Below are 24,424 nucleotides of genomic sequence, written 5' to 3'. Positions count from 1 at the left end.
AGATTCTGAAGGGCAGGGCGGGACCATGGCCAAATGCTCTTCTCCACAGCCCCTCCAGACAGCAATAGGCCCTGATGGACCACTCAGGGTTCCGCACAGATGCCAGGGCTCTCTGACGCTACTGGCACCACACCATGAGGTTATCACTGTCTGCCCTCCTGTGGAGAAGTAATTATAGGGGGAGGTAACCATTGGCCCTGTGTGATCCTGGGGCCTCTCTGCGGAGCAGGTAAGTATCTGGCAGAGCTGCTGTTGCCCCTCTGCCCCCACACGGCAGGGCCCTGGCTGCCAGGGCTACTTCAGCTGGTGGGTGGTTTGGGGACACGGAGGGGTGGAAGACTGGCCAGAGAGTCTCTAGGCAGGCCCTCCAGTTGGTAGTTGGGCTCCAGTTGACACTCCCTGCCCCCACATTTGCCCACAAATTCCCAAATCCATGGGTGTGTAGCCACCCTGGACACACGGGTGTTGAAGCAGGACCATTGTCCCCCCCTCTGTGTTCCTTCTCTGAGACAACTGTCCAGATCCAAGTCTGCAAGGCCCAGCCTGATTCCATGTAGGATGAGGCTCTCTCCTGCATGATGGGGACCCTGTGCCTCAGCTCACTTTTCCATCAGTTTCGCTCACGAGTGTTTATAGACAAAGGGACTGAGCTCATTCTCACCTGGTGTTCTTCTAACAATTCTCTGGCATTTCAACAGGCATGAGTGAGGTTCATCAAGTGTGAGAAGACAGTAAGTAGACATCTGAATTCCTGGAAATCTGTTGAATAGTCTCCTTGGGTCAGGTCTGATCCCCATTCCTGAAAACTGGATTGAAAAGTGTTCAAGATAGATCCAGCTAACCAGTAGTGACTCTCAAGGAATGGCATTGCTTACCATGGGGAAATACCAAAAATAGAGATGAATCCATCATGCTTTCTTTCACTGCAGCTTTGTATTTTCTAATGCAGAGAGGGAATCCTAGTGCTTAGTCTTTTTTGTTTCTTAAAAAAGTATATTAATTATTGCTGATTAGCACTGTAGCAATTCAAGATGTGAAATTACTCTGATGATCTGAACTGCTCGGGGAAAAAAAAATTCTGAACTAGAAACAAAAGATAATTTTTATACTTTATCTCCTAAAAGGAAAAGTTTGCTATTAAAAGTAGAAGCATAAATTCAACAGATTATAGTTTCAGGAGTCAAAGATGAATTCAACATGATTGAATTAAACAAGCTTAAATTAAACCTAATCAATTTTATTTATCTTTAGAAAATTCCCCTGTAAGTTTGGAGACAGGATGCATGGAGGCTATTAGCATAGAGATAAAGATAAAGTGTGTGTGTGTGTGTGTGTGTGTGTGTAATAATTCAGAGAGAGAGACACATACACACACACACACAGGGAGAGATTAAGATTTTATATGTGCTTCTGGACCAATCAGCTAAGAAATGTAACTCTGGAATCATCCAAACTATTATTCACTGTCCCAATCTTTCAGTTTGTCCAGGTAGTTTAATTGTGATCAAGGACACCGTATATTTGAAACAAAAAGTATGGCAAGATTATGCTGAGTGAAATAAGTCAAGCAGAGAGAGTCAATTATCATATGGTTTCACTTATTTGTGGAGCATAACAAATAGCATGGAGGACAAGGGGAGTTAGAGAGGAGAAGGGAGTTGAGGGAAATTGGAAGGGAAGGTGAACCATGAGAGACTATGGACTCTGAAAAACAATCTGAGGGTTTTGAAGGGGCAGGGGGTGGGAGGTTGGGGGAACCAGGTGGTGGGTATTGGAGAGGGCACAGATTGCATGGAGCACTGGGTGTGGTGCAAAAGCAATGAATACTGTTACGCTGAAAATAAATTAAAAAATTTTAAAAAAAAGTATGGCAAGGATGCTCTTGTCCCATTTTCTCATTTGTTTCATAGCATAAACCCAACCTGTCCATACTTACCAAGCATACATTTGTACTGGCATTAAATTAATAGATATATTAGATAGAGTTCAAGCAAATAAGGTTTTGTCTAAGGTCTTTTTTTTCCCCCACCTTATCAGGGCAGAAGAGTGACTTACTCTCTCTGTCTTTCTTTTTTAAAAAACTACAGAGACATGTATCTGGAAACCTTGCAAGTCTTTCAGAATGAACTCATCTGTGCCATCTGTATGAACCACTGCCTAGAACCTGTCACCATTGACTGTGGGCACAGCTTTTACAGTCCTTGCCTGTGCCTCTGCTGGAAAGAAGCCTAAACCCCAAGGTGCTGCCCTGAATGCTGTGGACTTTCAGAGAGGTCAGACCTCAAAATGAAAATTGCACTCAAGAAGCTGGCTTCCCTTGACTGACAGTCCTGAGCTGACCGTGTCAGAAGCTCTGAGGAGATTTGTGCACTGCACAAAGAAGTGAAGGGACTTTTCTGAGAGGTGGACAAGAACCTGCTCTGCATACTGTGCTCTGAATCACCAGAACACATGACTCATAGCCACAGTCTGGTACAATGGGCTACTGAGGAATACAGGGTGAGTGATGCCTCTAAAGCCATTTGGAATCCTACAGATTTCTAAATCAGAGGGAAAGATGAGCAAAAGGAAAAGGGCATTGAGTTGAGTAGAGGTAGTGGAGGTAGTTAATTTCCAATAGAAATACCAAGGTGCACATGCATCCTTTCAGTGCCCTTGACCAACATCGGCACTATAATCATAGCTACGCTGAGCCTCTGACAAGGGAAATGTCCTTAGAAACTTTGTCCAAATATGTGTAATTGATGCCGTTGTGGGTAGTTGTGGCTACTACTGGGATCGCTGGCTTCCGATGCAAGCTTGATGCCTTCACAGTCAAATTCTATAAAAATCCAAGTGTGAATTTCTCAGGAAATGGATTATATTATGTACAGAGTACCCTCAAATCTCTATTATGTTTCCCACCTCTGATATTGCAAGTGTTAGAAACAAATTAGATTCATGGGGAGAAATATGACCACTCCATGATAACTCAAAAATTAGTATTTTCCCAGCGACTGCCTTTTTCCATAGTAAGGGGACAAAATCTATAATATCATGTTCTGTATTGCTAAAGCTCATGGTTATTTTGCAGGAAAAACTGCTGAAGAGAATTGGCTCTTTATGGAACGTGACTCAGGAAATGCAAAATGATCTGAATAAAGAAACTAGCAAAATCCAGTCATTTGAGATAAGAATGAAAATATTATTTATTTATTTGCAGATTGACATAATGCTGCTTGAGACTTTCAGCTAAAATCAAGTTACCGATTAAAGGATTTTTCTTAATCCAGGAGAAAGTAGTTGTTTCAAATGATATATCAATAATCACAAATATATAGGCCAATAAAAAGTTGTGCAAATAATGCTAGCATATGGAAATAACTAACTCTAATCCAACCTTGAAGGTTTTGATGAATCTCTTCAGACACTGGGTTTAAGGGAGTTGAGGGAAATTGGAAGGGGAGGTGAACCATGAGAGACTATGGTCTCTGAAAAATAATCTGAGGGTTTTGAAGGGGCAGGGGATGGGAGGTTGGGGGAACCAGGTAGTGGGTATTAGAGAAGGCACGGATTGCATGGAACACTGGGTGTTGTGCAAAAATAATGAATACTGTTATGATGAAAAGAAATAAAAATTTTAAATAAAAAAAAGAAACCATCACAATAAATCTGAGTAAAAGAGAGGAGAGCAATAGGGTAGCACCTGGAGGAAAACTAGAGAACTTAATTTAAACATCTATAAAATATGGTATATACATAAATATTTTTAAATATATTAAAAATCAGGCAAAAGGACAAGAGCAACTAGAGGTTCCAGTTAGAAAGGAAATAACTGCTGGAATATCTAGAGAGAGAGCCTGGGACCTTAGAGGACTTGATTCAAACAGGGAAGGAGTCTAAGTATCTATAGGAAGGATGGACAGAAAGGACCAGTAGATATTCAAGACACATGGAGATGTGAGGCATAAAGTTTGTCAAATACTTTCTTGATGACACTAAGTAAATAGTACTCTCTGTTGACAGTGAGGATATGTAATCCTTTGTACCTATTATCTCTTCAGGACTATGTGGCCTTAAGGAAGGTGATGATCAAGGTGCCATAACAGAAGATGCAACTATTTCTCCAAGAAGAGGAACAATTCCATCTGGGGACAATGGAGAAAGAAGCAAAGGAGATTGTCCAACAACTCAAGGAAAGTGAACTCAGAATGACCCAACAGAAAGAATGCCTGTAAGACATTTACAGAGGGCTGACTAAGATGTGCCACAAACCTAAAGTGGGGCTGCTCCAGGTGAGAAAGGAGGGTCCATCTGCAGAGGAAGGAATCCTTTTGTGGGAAATGTTGCCATGGCATGGAAATGTTACCCACATACACCATTACTCTCAGCTGAGAGATAATGTTTGTTTCCATTTATTTCCTCATATCCTGGTAATCCTTGAGAGACTTTTACTCTCTTAATATCTCACCCAAGACAAAATTATTGCTGTGTAATCACGACAACTAACCACATGAGAAATTTATCCAAAAGCAGCAAAAAAAACCCAAAAAAACAAAACAAAACAAAAAAAACCCTATAACCAGAGGACGGTTAAATTTGTTGGGGTAATTCCCAATTTTTGGTACATTAATCCATTGTCACTCTCTCTTCTCCACACCCACCCTCCCACCCTCAGCCCCAGAAATAACTTGTTGAAGATACTAAGTTTTTGTCTTTACCTTAGGCAAGAATTGAATTTGGTAAACAATCTCAGTGCACGCTATATATACTTTTTATATCTAAATTCTTTTTTTTTTTTTTTTTTTTTTTTTTTTTTGCTTTAGCTGTAAAAAGTCAGATCACTTCTTGGGGAGAAAACGAAGTCCTGAGTGACAGTGGAAACCTGAATCAAAATACATCACTACACAGTCCCTTCCTGACCTCCTTGCTTCCTTAATACATCCTGAGGAAGCCTGACATGCCTTAGTGTCAGTTCTATTATGAAGGTAGCCTCTGTTCCTTTGAGGAGAATAAGAGAAAAAAAGTACATTACTGAAACAAACAAGAATACTAGCGAAGATGCAAAATAAAAGAAATTTATGGTTAACATTAATTTTTTATTTCCTTGCAGGACTAGGAAATGTACTGCAAAGGTGAGTTTGCACTAATGATTTCTGATTGCTGAGGAAGTCTCTTGGTCTTGTTCATAACGTGGATGTACATGTTTTGCACTCTTAACATCATCCCTGTGGCTACTATTTTTTTTAAAGTTTTATTTATTTATTTTAAAGAGAAAGCTGGGGAGAGGGGCAGAGGGAGAGAGAGAATCTTAACCAGACTCTCTCCTGAACATGGAGCCTGACATAGGGCTGTATCCCAGGACCCTGAGCCAAAATCAAGAGTCTAACACTTAACCAACTGTGTCACCCAGACTCCACTACTTTCTATTTGTTTTAAAAGAAGGCTGAAGGCCTTCATCTCCTTGGTCTCAGAAGTTTTCTTCTTATGTGGCTGAATTCAAATATATTTAAAAACCGTGTGACATTCTGGGCTTTGTTCTACACACTCCCCCCCAATCCTCTCCCGGCTCACAATAAACCTTACTAAAGGAAATTTTTTAACGTGTCACAGAAGAAGCTCCACTCAAGAGCCGTAGATGTGAACAAGACAGGAAAGAGGAAGATTTCCTAAGAATGGGAAGAGGGGTATGATTTTGTTCCCTGCAGTAGGACTAGCACATCCTGTTGTAGGAAGGACCTCAGAGGGAATGGCTTCCTGGTGCCCCTGGGGCGAGGGGGAGTCAGACACTCAGGACCAGGCTTCTAGGCTAGAATTAGAGTCTCTTGCTGGATGGGGAAGAGCAAAGCTTTCTGATTCAGTGGGCTTTCCCCTTTTAGACACTGAATGTATCATTAGTGACTACTTGAACACTGAAATCCCAAACACTTTGCCCGAACGTTCTGCTCTCTGTGAGAACCCCAGGATCTTTGCTTTACCTGAGGTGGGGCAGAGGGAGGAAATAATCCTCACTAATTTTATTAAATGGAATAATATCTGAGAAGAATGGTGAAGTTGGGATTTGATATAATTTAAACTTAGAAAAAAGGTAAGGCAACACTTCTTACATCCCCAAGAGTATAGAATATAACATACCCAATTAACAAAAGTAGGAGAATTTTTTTGATGAAAAAAATTTTTTTGATGAAAACTCTGATTTTCTTTTGATGAAAACTCTTTTATAATAGTTGTGTGATTGACTTTTGGCCCAGAAGTATAAGTGACATTATCCTTTACAGGCCTGAATTGGCACAAATGCGGAAGCCTCAGCCTGTGAACCCAGAACTCACATCACAGAGCATCACAGGAATCCTAGATATACTGAATGARTTCAGAGGTAAGAGTCAGCCCTTTGGCAATCAGTCCTCGATCCCTTTAGTGGTTCTTAGGAAGGAGMCTTCTTTCCTTTTAATTTTTTTTTTCTGACATGAAGATAGTATATATTTTCCAAAATCATTATCCCTTTTCTCTCTGGAAAGTCATAGTACAATGATCAAGACTAAATTTTGCAACTTATACTTTCCTTATAATGCAAAGCAAAATACATGTTTTTGTGACACGTGACACGCAGAGCAGAGAAGAGCAAGCATCAGGTTGGTCACGTGGTTTAGGAAGAGATAGAATATTTAGTTTTCAGAGTTGCAAACACTACATATGTTTATACAGTTTACTCCACTCTTGAAAGTTTAAGAATGGCAGTTGCAGTTTTTAATTTTTTCTATCATTATGTTATCATTCATTGTACAAAGAATATTTATGATTTATAAACTCAGAAAGTTTTGACAGAGAAAAACCAAAATTGTAATTGAATAATTTTAATGTTATTAGATCAATCTCAAAACCACTGAAAGGCAAGGGACATGTATATGAATAGGACTAAACCCTAGAATACCTACAGTAGAGAGCATGTCTAGACAGCAGAGAGCTGAAATTGAGATTCAACTGAATCAAGGGTCTGAACTAATAATGTAAAACCAGAACATTCTTTTCAGAAGCTTCTAAACTATGCATATGTGGATTTCTATAAAATTTTTGACATTTAAAAAATGTAGTGGCTATCAGTTATATCCCAGTAAACACCCAATATTAGCTAAGTGCTGTCTATTGATTAAATAGTAATAAGGAGGGGGGGTGACAAGATGGCAGGGAAGTAGGAGGAGGCGTCCTTTCAACCTGTACACTAAAGTGAGCTGATTACCTTCCAAAGAACTCCGATCACCCACGAAATCAGCCTGAGATCAGAATTATACACGTCTGGATCTCTACAGGAGCAAAAGACGCCAGGGGCCAGGTAAAATGGAGTGGGAACATCGGAGAAGATAAACAAAAGGGGGAGGGAGCCACTAGAGGCGACCCAACCAAAAGTAATATCCCAATACGAGAGTGCCCTGCGTTTGGGGACCAGCATTAACTTGCAGTCTGGTAGAAAGCACTCAAAAAGAGCAAAGGATCACAGGGGTGGGGGAAATTGTGGGAATCAGGGCAGCTAGGGACAGGGGCTTAAGTCCCCAGACCCAGGACAGCCACCCCTGGTGCAGAGCCAGAGAGAGTGTGGTGGAGAAACCAGGCCTTGGTCCCTCAACCACCAGCACATGGGGTCTGCTCTCCCTGAGAGCTTGTGGGGTCCGGCTCCTGTAAGGGGCTGGGAGCCTCGCCAGCCACCAGCCGGCAGAAGCACGGCCTTTTTGCAGTCCCCACGCGAGTGCCATGCCATGCTATCAGAGTCCAGTCGTGCCCCGCACCCTCCCCTGAGAGAGGTGTGCACAGGCCCCAGCCCGGTGCTCTTGGACCCGGAAAGACCAGGCACTCCCAGCACAGGCAAGTGGGAAAATCTCAGTGTGCAATCACTACTTGGAACCTCTCTGGCGGTCTGGAGCTTCCCAGACAGCCGCCACTGCCGTGGTTTTGGGTACAAGCAGAAGATCCTGCATCCCCAGGGACCGCGACTCGGAACCTGCTCTGCCAGCAGCCAAGGGGGAATTTATTTGGGCTCTGAGGCTTCTCTCTGAGACGGAGGTCAGGGTGCGGTTTGCATTCCTCTAAACCTACAAAAACCATCAAAAGCGGTCAAGGCGAGAGAGAGACAGAGAGAGAGAGAGAGAGAGAGAGAAAAGGGGGGGAACAAACATAAAAACCTCCAGAGAACAAAAGCCTGAATAAACCAGTTTCCTCAGAGCCCACCCCCTTGAGGGGGACTGGAGGACTTAACTCAGAGAACATCATTGACTGAAATCCCACGTGGCAGGCCCCTCCCCCAGAAAACCAACCAGGAAAGAAAAAAAAAAAAAAAGAGAGACTACAAGAGAACAACCACCACTACTTCATAGGACAATTATTATTTTTAATTCATTCCCACTATTCTGGCTCATTTTTTTAATATAGATAATTATTTAACCTATTTACCATCACAGTGAGATGTCCAGTTCATCAAATTCCATAATAACCTTCTAACCTGAACTTTTTGATACATACACCTGTGTTTTTCTTTTGCATTTCTGTTTTAATTTTTTTTAACTTTTAGTTTAGTTTAATCTAGTTTATTCCTTTTTTACTTTTATTTTCTAATATTCATATAGAGTTAAACTTCAAGTTCATCCCCTCTCCCCAATCAATGCTAACCCTATAGGTAAACCAATTTTTAATCTCCCTTTATCTTAGGAAAGTTGAGTCCTTTAACAAAGATATCAAGATACATCCAGGAAGAATAAAAACAACCTTCCTTGCCCACACCGAGAATTTATAACCACTCTCCCATCTTTTTCTTCCACCAGTGTTTGTGTTTTTGTGTTTGTCCTGATAGTATATAAATCTTACACTTGGGGTTCTTTTTGATGAGGTTCTTCCTTTATTTGCTTATATATATATTTTTATCTCTTGTCATATACTTTTATCAGTCTTTTTGTTTGTTTGTTTTTGTTTGTATAATTCATAAACCTTATTTGGGGCCCATCTGGGCTAAACCTTCTTTTTATCTTCCCTTTCTTTCCTGTCTGTCTCTCTCTTTATTTTATTTTATATTATTTTATTTTTTTAATTTTTTTTTCAGCGTAACAGTATTCATTATTTTTGCACCACACCCAGTGCTCCATGCAATCTATGCCCTCTCCAATACCCATCACCTGGATCCCCCAACCTCCCACCCCCACCCCTTCAAAACCCTCAGATTGTTTTTCAGAGTCCATAGTCTCTCATGGTTCACCTCCCCTTCCAGTTTCCCTCAACTCCCTTCTCCTAACTCCCCTTGTCCTCCATGCTATTTGTTATGCTCCACAAATAAGTGAAACCATATGATAATTGACTCTCTCTGCTTGACTTATTTCACTCAGCATAATCTCTTTCTTTTTGTTTTCTTTTTTCTCTCCTTTGAGTGGGGAATGCTGATTGCTCAGAAGCGTCCCAGGGTGCACCTTGTCTGCACCATGGTCGATACATCCAGCTACATCCGTTCAGCAATCTCTCACCAAAGACTAGAAGGAGGAATACCCAACAGAAGAAAAATACAGAGGATGGGCGTTCTGCAAGTGCAAGTGCACATGGAACCTTCTCAAGAAGGTTCAGTTCTTCAGTTTCAGTTCTTCTTTGATGTCCTGGTTGATCCAAGCATTCTTAAGCCAGGTGTTCTTTAGCTTCCAGGTGTTTGAGTTCCTTCTGAACTTTTCCGTGTGATTGAGCTCCAGTTTCAAAGCATTGTGATCTGAGAATATGCAGGGAATAATCTCAGTCTTTTGGTATCAGTTGAGTCCTAATTTGTGACCCTGTATGTGGTCTTTTCTGGAGAAGGTTCCATGTGCACAGGAAAAGAATGAGCGTTCTGTTGTTTTAGGGTGGAATGTTCTGTATATATCTATGAGGCCCATCTCGTGCACTGTGTCATTCAATGCTCTTCTTTCTTTATGGATTTTCTGCTTGGATGATCTGTCTATTACTAAGAGAGGCATGTTAAGATCTCCTACTGTTAATGTATTCATAACAATATGACTCTTTATCTTGATTAATAGTTTTCTCATGTTATTGCCTCCTCCCATATTGGGTGCATAGATATTTACAATTGTTAGATCATCTTGGTGGATAATCCCTTTAAGAATTATGTAGTGTCCTCCTGTATCTCTGAATACAATCTTTAGTTTAAAATCTAATTTTTCTGATATGAGAATTGCTACCCTGGCCTTCTTTTGAGGACCATTGGCATGAAAGATGCTTTTCCATCCTTTAGTTTCAGTCTGGGTGTATCCTTGGGTTCAAAATGGGTCTCCTGTAGACAACATATGGATGGGTCCTGTCGTTTTATCCAATCTGCAACCCTGTGTCATTTTATGGGTGCATTTAGGCCATCCACATTGAGAGTGATTATTAATAGATACATTTTTATTGACATTGTGTTACCTTTGAGGTCTTTCTGTAGATTGTCTCTATATTTCTGCTCAATGATATTATTACTATTTTTCTCTTTTATAGAACCCCCTTAATATTTCTTGCAGTGTTGGCTTGATGGTTGCATAGTCTTTTAAGCCTTGCCTGTCTTGGAAACTCTTTATCTCTCCATCCATTTTGAATGTCAGTCTTGCTGACATTCTTGGCTGAATTTTCTTCTCATTTAGTGCCCAAATCTATCTTGCCAGTGCTTTCTGGCTTGCTAAGTTTCTGTGGACAGGTCTGTCATTATTCTGATGTGCTTTCCTCTGTATGGAAGGAGCTTCTTTGCCCTAGCTGCCTTCAAGAGGGCCTTCTACAATTATAATTCTTCATTCTTACTATTAGGTGTCTCGAGGACTTTTGAGAATCTATAATCTTGGGGAGAGTCCATTCTGCCTCTAGTACATGAACACTGGTTCCATTTGTGAGATTGGGAAATCTTTCATGGAGAACTTGTTCCACTATATCTTCTAGACTTCTTTCGTTCTCCTCCCCTTCAGGGATTCCAATAATTCTGACATTGGAATGTTTCATGACATCATTTATTTCCATGATTCTGTTTTTGAGGCTTCTAAGATGTTTGTTCCAGGCTTCCTCTTGATCCTTTCTCTCTATCTGTTTGTCCTCCAGATCACTACTTCTATCTTCTGTCTTAGTTGCCCTAACTTTTAGAGTTTAATTTAGATTAGATTTGAACTCATTGAGAACATATTGAACATCATCCCTAGTGGCTTTCAGTTCTGCCCTAATCAATTCCGTTTGGTCTTCCATGGCTTTCTCCATCTTAGCTATTGCCTGGATAATTGTTAGCCTGAATTCTCTTTCTGACATATTGTCTATGTCGATAGCCATTTGCTCTGTTGTAGAAGGCCCAGCCTCTGAATTTTTCTTCTGTTGGGCATTCCTCCTCCTAGTCATTTTGGTGAGAGATGGCTGAATGGATGTAGCTGGATGTATCGACCATGGTGTAGTCAAAGTGCACCCTGGAATGCTTCTGAGCAATCAGGAGTTCCCACCCAAATGGAAGAAAAGAGAAAGAGAGAAAAAGAAAAGAAAAAGAAAAAAAGAGACAGAGAGAGAGAGAGAGAGAGAGGGAAAAAAAAAGAAAAGTAAAAGGGATGGCTCAGCCCAAATGGGCCCTAAGATAAGATTTATGACATATACAAACAAAACCAGACAAACAAAAAGACTGATAAAAGTATATGACAAGAGAAAAAAATATATATAGGGGCACCTGGGTGGCTCAGTGGGTTAATGCCTCTGCCTTCAGCTCAGGTCATGATCCCAGGGCCCTGGGATCGAGGCCCACATTGGGCTCTCTGCTCAGTGGGGAGCCTGATTCTCTTCCTCTCTCTCTGCCTGGCTCTCTGGCTCTCTGCCTACCTGTGATCTCTGTCAAATAAATAAATAAATAAAATCATATATATATATATATATATATATATATATATATATGCAAAAAAGGAACCTTGTCAAAAAGAACTTCTAGTATAAGATTTATATACTATTAGGACAAACACAAATACACTGAAACACTGGTGGAATAAAAAGATGGGAGAGTGGTTACAAATTCTCAGTGTGGGCAAGGAAGGTTATTTTGGTTCTTCCTGGATGTATTTTGAGATCTTTCTTAAAGGGCTCAACTTTCCTAAGATAAAGGGGGATTAAAAACTGGTTTACCTATAGGGGTATCAGTGATTTGGGAAAGGGGATTACCTTGAAGTTCAACTCTATATGAATGTTAAAAAATAAAAATAAAAAGAATAAACTAAACTAAACTAAAATTAAAAAAAAAAATAAAAATTAGAAAAGCAAAAGAAAAACATGGGTATATGCATCAAAAAGTTCAGGTTAAAAGGTTATTATGGAATTTGATGTACTGGACATCTCACTGTGATGGTAAATAGGTTAAAATTATCTATGTAAAAATGAAGCAGGATAGTGGGAATGAATTAAAAATAAAAGTTGTATCTATGAAGTAGTGGTGATTGTTCTCTTGTTGTCTTTTTTTTTCTTTTTTTTTCCTTGTTGGCTTTCTGGGGGAGGGGCCTGCCCCGTGGGTTTTCAGGCAATGTTCCCTGAGTTAAGTCCTTCCGCTCCCCTCAAGGGGGTGGGCTCTGAGGGATCCAGTTTTTCAGGCTTTTGTTCTCTGGAGGTTTTTATGTTTGTTTGTTTGTGTTGTTGTTGTTGTTTTTCTCTCACCTTGACAGCTCATGATGTTTTTTTTGAGGTTTAGAGGAAAGCAAACTGCACCCAGACCTCCCCCTCAGAGAGAAGCCTCAGTCTGATCCCCTATGGGTGCTGCAGATCACATAAGTTCCCCCTCGGCCACCTGCAGAGCACATTCTGAGTTGAGGTCCCTGGGGACACAGGAACTCCTGCTTGTACCCAAAACCAGGACAGCGGCAACTGTCTGGGCAGTTCTGGACCACCAGAGAGATTCTCATCAGCGATCACACACTGAGATTTTCCTGCTGGCCCAGGCTGGGAGTGCCTGGTCTCTCCAGGTCCATGAGCCCCAGGGCTGGCACCTGCGTGAGGAGTTCTTTATAGATCTCAGTAGCCTTTTATCTATAATGTCATTTGACAACACTATTTTTTATTAAAACTCTTCACCTTGTAGGGATATTAAGGTACATCCCACAATATAATCAACAACCTCTCTGAAAAACCCACAGCAAATATCATTTTCAATAGGGAAAAACTGAGAGCTTTTCCCTTAAGGTCAGGAAACCAGCAGGGCTGTCCACTATCCCAAAGACTAGAAGACCTGGCACCAGCAATCAGACAACAAAAAGAGGTAGAAGTCATCCCATTTGGCAAAGAAGAAGTCAAACATTCACTCCTTGCAGATGATACAATAATTTATGTGGAAAACCCAAAGGACTCCGCCCAAAACTGTGGAACTCATACAGAAATTTAGTAAAGTGGCAGGATATAAGATGAATGGCACAGAAATCAGTTACATTTCTATACACCAACAACAAGATGGAAGACTGAGAAATTAAGGAGTCAATCCCATTTAAAATTGTACCTAAAATAATAAGATGCAGAGGAATAAATCTAACTGAAGAGACAAAGGATCTATACTCAGAAAACTGTAGAATGCTCATGGAAAAAAATGTGGAAGACACAAAGAAATGGAAAAACAGTCCATACTCATGCATTGGAAGAAAAAATATTGTTAAAATGTCTATGCCACATAGAGAAATCTACACATTCAATGAAATCCCTATCAAAATACCATCAACTTTTCTTCTCACAAAAATAAAATAATCCTTAAATTTGTATGGAACCAAATATGATCCTGAATAGCCAGAAGAATGTTGAAAAAGAAAACTAAAACCTGAGGTATCACAATTTTGGATGTCAAGCTCTATAACAAAGCTGTAATCATCAAGACAGTATGATCCTGGAATGAAAACAGACACATAGATAAATTGAACAGAATAGAGAGCCCAAAAATGGACCCTCAACTCTATGCTCAACTAATCTTCAACAAAGCAGGAAAAAATATCTACTGGGGGAAAGAGAAAACAGTATCTTCAACAAATGATATTGGGTAAACTGGACAAAGACATGCAGAATAATGAAACTGGACCATTCTCTTACACGACACGCAAAGATAAACTCAAAGCAGGGAGGATAAGGTGGTTGGGTTATGGACATTGGGGAGGATATGTGCTATCCCACAATATAATCAACAATTGTGTAAGACTGATGATTCACAGACCTGTACCCCTGAATCAAATAATACATTATATGTTAATTTTTTTAAAAAAGATAAACTCAAAATACATGGACGACCTCAATGTGAGACAGGAATCCATCAAAATCCTAGAGGAGAACAGAAGCAGTAACCACTTCAACAACAGCCACAACAAATTCTTTCAAGACATGTTTCCACAGGCAAGGAAAGGAAAAGCAAAAATGGACTTTGGGACTCCACCAAGATAAAAATCTTCTTCACAACAAAGAAAATAGTCAACAAAACTAAAAGGCAATCCAAGGAATGGGAGAAAGTATTTGCAAATAATGGTACAGATAAATATCTATGAAGAACTTATCAAATTCAACCCCCAAAGAACAAAGAATCCAGTCAAGAAATGGACAGACATTTCTCAAAGGAAGACATATAGATGGCTAATAGACACATGAAAAGATTCTCCACATCACTCAGCACCAGGGAAATACAAAGCAAAAGCAAATGAGATAACACATTATAGCAGTCAGAATGGCTAAAATTAACAAGACTGGAAACAACAAATGTTGGTGAGGATGCAGAAGGAGAACACTCTTTTACTCCTGGTAGAAATGCAAGCTGGTACAGCCACAATGGGAAGAAATATGGAGATTCCTCAAAAAGCTAAAAGTAGAGTTACCCTATGATCCACAAATGGTATTAACAGGTATTTACCCAAAGGTACAAAGGTAGTTATCCAAAGGTGTGCCTGCACCCCAGGGTTCATAGGAGCAATGCCAACAGTAACCAAACTGTAGGAAGAGCTGAGATATCCATCAACAGGTAAATGGAAAAAGAAGAGTACATTTATATACACACAATGGAATATTAATCACAAACAGAAAGGATGAATGCTTACCATCGACATCAACATGGATGGAACTGGAAGGTATTACGCAGAGTGAAATAAGTCAATGAGAGAAAGACAATTATCACATGGTTTCACTCATATGTGGAATATAAGAAACAGCACAGGATGATATGGTAAGGGAGGGAAAACTGAATTGTAAGCCATCAGAAAGGGAGACAAATCAAAGAGAATGTTAACTATAGGAAACAAACTGAGGGTATGCTGGAGGGAGGTGAAGTGGGGAATGGGTTAATTGGGTGATGGGCTTTAAGGAGGGTATGTGAATGATTAACACTGGGTGTTACATGCAACTGATAAATTATGGTACACTATATCTGAAACTAATGATGGCTAATATGTTGGCTAATTGAACTTAAATTTAAAAAGAACAATAGTGGGAGGAGTCAAGATGGCAGAGAAGTAGCAGGCTGAGACTACTTCAGGCAGTGGGAGATCAGCTAGATAGCCTATCTAAAGATTGCAAACACCTACAGATCCAAAGAGAGATCGAAGAGAAAAAGAACAGCAATTCTGGAAACAGAAAATCAACCACTTTCTGAAAGGTAGGACTGGCGGAGAAGTGAATCCAAAGCGACGGGAAGATTGACCGCGGTGAGAGGGGCCGGCTCCCGGCAAGCGGCGGAGCAACGGAGCACAAAATCAGGACTTTTAAAAGTCTGTTCCGCTGAGGGACATCGCTCCAGAGGCTTAACTGGGGTGAAGCCCATGCGGGGTCAGCGTGGCCTCAGGTCCCGCAGGGTTACAGAAGGATCGGGGGTGTCTGAGTGTCGCAGAGCTTACAGGTATTAGAACAGGGAAGCCGGCTACAGAGACAGAGCCAAGGAGTGAGCTCTAAACTCGGGTTACCTTGAACCGGTTGCAGGCTCGGTGAGCTAGGAGTGCAGCTGGAAGCCAGGGTGATGCGAGTAATTGGGTGCTGTTCTCTGAGGGCGCACTGAGGAGTGGGGCCCAGGGCTCTTGGCTTCTCCAGGCCGGAGACTGGGAGGCCGCCATCTTCATTCCCATCCTCTGGAACTCTAGGGAAAGCGCTCAGGGAACAAAAGCTCCCGAAAGCAAACCCAAGCGGATTACTCAGCCCGGCCCCTGGTAAGGGCGGTGCAACTCCGCCTGGGGCAAAGACACTTGGGAATCACTACAACAGGCCCCTCCCCCAGAAGATCAACAAGAAATCCAGCCAGGACCAAGTTCACCTACCAAGGAGTGCAGTTTCAATACCAAGGAGAGCAGCGGAATCCCAGAGGAGGAGAAAGCAAAGCACGGAACTCATGGCTTTCTCCCCATGATTCCTTAGCCTTGCAGTTAATTTAATTAAATTTTTTTTCAATTTTTTTCTCTTCTGCTAAATTTTTTTAAACTTTTACCATTTCCTTTATTAACTTTTTAAACTAGTTTATCTAATATATATATATATTATATATATATAATATATATATATATTCCTTTTTATATTTTTTCTTTATTCATTTTCTTCTTTTAATTGTTTAATTTTTTTTTCTTTCTGAACCTCTTTTTATCCCCTTTCTCGCCCCTCACTATTTGGGAACTCTTCTGATTTGGTTAAAGCATATTTTTCTGAGGTTGTTGCCATCCTTTTAGTATTTTACTTGCTCCTTCATATACTCTTATCTAGACAAAATGACAAGGCGGAAAAATTCATCACAAAAAAAAGAACAAGAGGCAGTACCAAAGGCAAGGGACCGAATCAGTACAGACATTGGTAATATGTCAGATCTAGGTTCAGAATGACGATTCTCAAGGTTCTAGCTGGGCTCAAAAATGGCATGGAAGATATTAGAGAAACCCTCTTGGAGATATAAAAGCCCTTTCTGGAGAAATAAAAGAATTAAATCTAGCCAAGTTGAAATAAAAAAAGCTATTAATGAGGTGCAATCAAAAATGGAGGCTCTCACTGCTAGGATAAATGAAGCAGAAGAGAGAATTAGCGATACAGAACACCAAATGACAGAGAATAAAGAAGTTGAGCAAAAGAGGGACAAACAGCTACTGGACCATGAGGGGAGAATTCGAGAGATAAGTGACACCATAAGACGAAACAACATTAGAATAATTGGGATTCCAGAAGAAGAGGAAACAGAGAGGGGAGCAGAAGGTATATTGGAGAGAATTATTGGAATTTCCCCAATATGGCAAAGGGAACAAGCATCAAAATCCAGGAGGTTCAGAGAACCCCCCTCAAAATCAAAAAGAATAGGTCCACACCCCGTCACCTAGTAGTAAAATTTATAAGTCTTAGTGACAAAGAGAAAATCCTGAAAGCAGCCTGGGAAAAGAAGTCTATAACATACAATGGTAAAAATATTAGATTGGCAGTGGACTTATCTACAGAGACCTGGCAGTCCAGAAAGAATTGGCATGATATATTCAGAGCACTAAGCGAGAAAAACATGCAGCCAAGAATACTATATCCAGTTAGGCTATCATTGAAAATAGAAGGAGAGATTAAAAGCGTCCAGGACAAACAAAAACTGAAAGAATTTGCAAACACCAAACCAGCTCTACAGGAAATATTGAAAGGGGTGCTCTAAGCAAAGAGAGACCCTAAAAGTAGTAGATCAGAAAGGAACAGAGACAATATACAATAACAGTCACCTTACAGGCAATACAATGGCACTAAATTCATATCTCTCAATAGTTACCCTGAATGTTAATGGGCTAAATGCCTCAATCAAAAGATACAGGGTATCAGAATGGATAAAAAAACAAAACCCATCTATATGTTGCCTACAAAATCTCATTTTAAACCCGAAGATACCTCCAGATTTAAAGTGAGGGGGTGGAAAAGAATTTACCATGCTAAGGGACATCAGAAGAAAGCAGGAGTGGCAATTCTTATATCAGATCAATTAGATTTTAAGCCAAAGACTAGAATAAGAGATGAGGAAGGACACTATATCATACTCAAAGGAACTGTCCAACAAGAAGATCTAACAATTTTAAATATCTATGCCCCTAACGTGGGAGCAGCCAACTATATAAACCAATTAATAACAAAATCAAAGAAACACATCAACAATAATACAATAATAATAGGGGACTTTAACACTCCCCTCACTGAAATGGACAGATCATCCAAGCAAAAGATCAACAAGGAAATAAAGGCTTAAATGACACATTGGACCAGATGGACATCACAGATATATTCAGAACATTTCATCCCAAAGCAACAGAATCCACATTCTCTCTAGTGCACATGGAACATTCTCCAGAATAGATCACATCCTTGGTCCTAAATCAGGTCTCAACTGGTATCAAAAGATTGGGATCATTCCCTGCATATTTTCAGACCACAATGATCTGAAGCTAGAACTCAATCACAAGAGGAAATTTGGAAAGAACCCAAATACATGGAGACTAAACAGCATCCTTCTAAAGAATGAATGGGTCAACCAGGAAATTAAAGAAAAATTGAAAATATTCATGGAAACAAATGATAATGAGAACACAACGGTTCAAAATCTGTGGGACACAACAAAGGCAGTCCTGATAGGAAAATATATAGCGGTACAAGTCTTTCTCAAGAAACAAGAAAGGTCTCAGGTACACAACCTAACCCTACACCTAAAGGAGCTGGAGAAAGAACAAGAAAGAAACCCTAAACCCAGCAGGAGAAGAGAAATCATAAAGATCAGAGCAGAAATCAATGAAAGAGAATCCAAAAAAACAACAGAACAAATCAATGAATCTAGGAGCTGGTTCTTTGAAAGAATTAATAAGATTGATAAACCCCTGGCCAGACTTATCAAAAAGAAAAGAGAAAGGACCCAAATAAATAAAATCATGAATGAAAGAGGAGAGATCACAACGAACACCAAAGAAATACAGACAATTATAAGAACATACTATGAGCAACTCTACGCCAACAAATTTGACAATCTGGAAGAAATGGATGCATTCCTAGAGACATATAAACTACCACAACTGAACCAGGAAGAAATAGAAAGCCTGAACAGACCCATAACCAGTAAGGAGATTGAAACAGTCATCCAAAACCTCCAAACAAACAAAAGCCCAGGGCCAGACAGCTTCCAGGGGGAATTCTACCAAACATTTAAAGAAAAAATAATTCCTATTCTCCTGAAACTGTTCCAAAAAATAGAAATGGAAAGAAAACTTCCAAACTCATTTTTTTGAGGCCAGCATCACCTTGATGCCAAAACCGGACAAGGATCCCATCAAAAAAGAGAACTACAGACCAATATCCTTGATGAACACAGATGCGAAAATTCTCACCAAAATACTAGCCAATAGGATTCAACAGTACATTAAAAGGATTATTCACCACGACCAAGTGAGATTTATTCCAGGGCTGCGAGGTTGGTTCAACATCCGCAAATCAATCAATGTGATACAACACATTAATAAAAGAAACAACAAGAACCATATGATACTCTCCATAGATGCTGAAAAAGCATTTGACAAAGTACAGCATCCCTTGCTGATCAAAACTCTTCAAAGTGTAGGGATAGAAGACACATACCTCAATATTATCAAAGCCATCTATGAAAAACCCATCGCAAATATCATTCTCAATGGAGAAAAACTGAAAGCTTTTACGCTAAGGTCAGGAACACAGCTGGGATGTCCATTATCACCACTGCTATTCAACATAGTACTAGAAGTCCTAGCCTCAGCAATCAGACAACAAAAGGAAATTAAAGGCATCCAAATCGGCAAAGAAGAAGTCAAACTATCACTCTTCGCAGATGATTTGATACTATATGTGGAAAACCCAAAAGACTCCACTCCAAAACTGCTTGAACTTGTACAGGAATTCAGTAAAGTGTCAGGATATAAAATCAATGCACAGAAATCAGCTGCATTTCTCTACACCAACAATACAGAAGAAAGAGAAATTAAGGAGTCAATCGCATTTACAATTGCACCCAAAACTATAAGATACCTAGGAATAAACCTAACCAAAGAGGCTAAGAATCTATACACAGAAAACTATAAAGTACTCATGAAGGAAATTGAGGAAGACACAAAGAAATGGAAAAATGTTCCATGCTCCTGGATTGGAAGAATAAATATTGTGAAAATGTCTATGCTACCTAAAGCAATCTACACATTTAATGCAAATCCTATCAAAGTACCATCCATTTTTTTCAAAGAAATGGAACAAATAATCCTAAAATTTATATGGAACCAGAGAAGACCTCGAATAGCCAAAGGAATATTGAAAAAGAAAGCCAAAGTTGGTGGCATCACAATCCCAGACTTCAAGCTCTATTACAAAGCTGTCATCATCAAGACAGCATGGTACTGGCACAAAAACAGACACTTAGATCAATGGAACAGAATAGAGAGCCCAGAAATAGACCCTCAACTCTATGGTCAACTAATCTTCAACAAAGCAGGAAATAATGTCCAATGGAAAAAAGACAGCCTCTTCAATAAATGGTGTTGGGAAAATTGGACAGCCACATGCAGAAAAATAAAATTGGACCATTTCCTTACACCACTCACGAAAATAGACTCAAAATGGATGAAGGACCTCAATGTGAGAAAGGAATCCATCCAAATCCTTGAGGAGAACACAGGCAGCAACCTCTTCGACCTCGGCCGCAGCAACATCTTCCTAGGAACATCGCCAAAGGCAAGGGAAGCAAGGGCAAAAATGAACTATTGGGATTTTATCAAGATCAAAAGCTTTTGCACAGCAAAGGAAACAGTTAACAAAACCAAAAGACAACTGACAGAATGGGAGAAGATATTTGCAAACGACATATCTGATAAAGGGCTAGTGCCCAAAATCTATAAAGAACTTAGCAACTCAACACCCAAAGAGCAAATAATCCAATCAAGAAATGGGCAGAGGACATGAATAGACATTTCTGCAAAGAAGACATCCAGGTGGCCAAGAGATACATGAAAAAGTGCTCCACATCACTCGGCATCAGGGAAATACAAATCAAAACCACAATGAGATATTACCTCACACCAGTCAGAATGGCTAAAATTAACAAGTCAGGAAATGACAGATGCTGGCGAGGATGCAGAGAAAGGGGAACCCTCCTACACTGTTGGTGGGAATGCAAGCTGGTGCAACCACTCTGGAAAACAGCATGGAGGTTCCTCAAAATGTTGAAAATAGAACTACCCTATGACCCAGCAATTGCACTACTGGGTATTTACCCTAAAGATACAAATGTAGTGATCCGAAGGGGCACGTGTACCCGAATGTTTATAGCAGCAATGTCTACAATAGCCAAACTATGGAAAGAACTTAGATGTCCATCATGAGACGAATGGATAAAGAAGATGTGGTATATATACACAATGGAATACTATGCAGCCATCAAAAGAAATGAAATCTTGCCATTTGCGACGACGTGGATGGAACTAGAGGGTATCATGCTTAGCGAAGTAAGTCAGTCAGAGAAAGACAATTATCATATGATCTCCCTGATATGAGGGAGAGGAGATGCAACATGGGGGGTTAAGGGGGTAGGAGAAGAGTCAATGAAACAAGATGGGATTGGGAGGGAGACAAACCATAAGTGACTCTTAATCTCACAAAACAAACTGAGGGTTGATGGGGGGAGGGGGATTGGGAGAAGGAGGGTGGGGTTATGGACATTGGGGAGGGCATGTGCTATGGTGAGTGCTGTGAAATGTGTAAACCTGGCGATTCACAGACCTGTACCACTGGGGATAAAAATATATTATATGTTTTAAAAAAAACAATAGTACTCTTAAAACAATAAATAAGTAAATACATACATACATACATACATAAATTTTTAATAAGAAATTTTAATGCTTTAACCAGGAAAAAAAATATCATTTTCTTTAGAAAAAAATAGAAAATATTATTATGGAACTATTCAAAAAATGTTATAAGATGCAGTTATTTGTACTCAAAATATTAACAAGCTCTCAGAATTCCAAAACTTCCATTCATAATTTTTTTTTGAAACAAAACATATGATGGAACATTTAAAAAGCAGGCATACAGAATAGGTAAAAAGGTGATATAATTTAAACATGATAAATAAGATACAAAGGAAAATTCCATTTTACTATTATAAAATATTGATGTAAATATTTTTTAGATTTATTTTTATTTGAGAGAGAGAGAGAGAATGAGAGAGAGCATGAGAATGGAGGAGAGGAGAATTACGCTTCCCACTGAACAGGGAGCCCAAAGTGGGGCTTGATCCCAGGACCCTGGAATCAGAGCTGTGCCAAAGGAAGACAATTAACTGACTGATCCACCCAGGCACCCCTTGTTGTTAATATTCTAAAAATATAACAGAAAAGAGATTCCAGTATCAGATTAATTAATTGATATACCATGATCACATGGGATTTATTCCTGATATACAAATTGGCTTCAACATTGAAATATCTATTAATATAAGATATCATATTAATAAATCAATAAGTAAAACTGCATTTTCTCAATACAACTTGAAAGATTCTTTGACAAAATCAACATGAAAATTCTCACTAAAAAGAACATAAAATAGATATGGTCAAATTCATTTGTAGTATGTGACACATTCTTTCCCACACACATATGTTTACTACCACAGCCACCACCTTAGCTAATGGTATGTGGGATGACAACATCTCCACAAGATGAGGAACAAGCATGGTGTGATAATCCATTAATACTCAACATCATTCTGCTGGTATTAGACAATGTAATTATGCAAGAAGAATCACTGGCTGGATCCTAGCATTCATGGAAATGGACAGTCATTCCAAAAGATCCAAAAGTATCATCTAATCAAAGATTCTCCTGTGCTGGTTCAGCAGTAATAGAAGAAAACTGCAATGAGCACAAACAACAGGCATTTGTGTTAAGGGCTGAAGTTAGCATAGCTCTGGAAACTTCTAGAAGTAAGTAAATGACCAACGATGGAGAACCTGGATTTCTCAGAGGTCAGGTGGGAGATGAACACAGTGGACTTGCCACCGCCTACTCCATGAACTTCATTGCAAAGTGGTTCTGTGTCCCAACCTGATGAAGACATCATCTTTCTGTGTCCTTTGAGACAGTTTGTTCAGGAAGAGGCTGCTGTGAGTAACTTAGGAACAGAAGGTAGGGAGGAGACCTCATTTCAGGCTAATTCCCCTGCATTGACTTGGGGCCATGTGGCAGCAGCAGGAACATCAGAAACAGAAGCCACAGGCTGAGCCTGAGCAGCTGCTGGGACTCCCCTCCTGGCAGATGAGAGAGTGGTTTGGAACTCAGTTCTGACAGCCTGGGGTCTCTGTGTGAGCACTGAGATGCTGTGACAGGAGGGGGCATATGAATCACCTCACCCTCTGTCCTCAGGCCAGGGAAGGTCAGGGAGCCAGTGTTGCCATACATGGAGCCAGAGAATTTATCAGTATCTTTAAAGGTTTAACCATTTAACAGGTGAGAATTTGGAGGCCTATTTTGGGCCTCTTGGTATCAGGAAACATATTGGAGGCTCCTGTTATGTCCTGGCACAGACATATATGGATTCTGTGTGCCTGCTTCTTCCTTTATGCATCATGTACTCTGCTCCCTGAAATGCTTGCTCCTGGAAACAGGAATTTCAGCTCATTTTGATAAAATCCCACAACATGTTGCTATAAATGACAGGTTTGGGAGGCATAGTTTAAGAGAGTGAGGACAGATTTGTAGAAAAAAAATCTGAGGTGGGTCTCAGATCTTATTTTAGGCCAAGAAACAAAGGAAGAAGCTGACTTGACCAAGAATTTGTGGCTGCACAGGGAGCCTCACTTGCTGTGGAAACAACACTTCCACACAAGTCTGCAGCACCGGGTAGCACTGAGACTGTCATGCTCAGCAATAATATTCAGCCTTATGTTCAGCATGTAGTCCAGAGATAGTCAGGGAGCCTGAGATACCAGAATTGGAGCCAGAGGATTGATTTGGGACCTCAAAGGGTCAACTGCTATTGCCATAAATGAGGAGTTTGGGGGCTATGCCTGGGAGTTGTTGGTACCTGTTCACACCATAAATGCCAATGTTGGAGATGCTTTCAGTGTGGGAGTTGGTGATTCCCTAGCTCAAGGGACCAGACACAGAGAGCATCTGAGTCAGCACAGACTGGGCCCAGGACCCTGGAAGGACAGGAGACACAGAGAGGTTGATTCTGGGGTCTAGAGACAAGGGAAGGAAGCAAGGCCTGGCAAGTCCTCCCGGGACTTCCTTCCTTGGCTCATACCCAGCCACCTTTTCAGTGAGTGAGGAAGGATAGGAAGAGAGAGAACCAGGCCATGGTGAATGACATCACCAATCCTGTCTTCTGTGACCACATACCAGTATAATGTGCCCCCAGATATCTCCCTTCCCTTTTTTATTCTCTGAGAAAAGAAGGGCTTATCCATGCAAATGAGACTCCCAGCTATCAGTC

At 40.3% G+C, this 24,424-nt stretch overlaps 1 pseudogene; it reads left to right on the top strand.

Annotated features, from left to right (window-relative positions):
* The first annotated feature begins 2,091 nt into the window (after positions 1-2,091).
* The window catches only part of LOC116882720, a 56,085-nt pseudogene continuing 33,752 nt past the window's right edge, over positions 2,092-24,424 (top strand).

Source organism: Lontra canadensis, unplaced genomic scaffold (genome assembly GCF_010015895.1).
Source record: "Lontra canadensis isolate GAN:19392208 unplaced genomic scaffold, GSC_riverotter_1.0 scaffold87, whole genome shotgun sequence".
NCBI classification, from domain to species: Eukaryota; Metazoa; Chordata; class Mammalia; order Carnivora; family Mustelidae; genus Lontra; species Lontra canadensis.
This window is presented reverse-complemented; position numbering and strand designations above follow the sequence as displayed.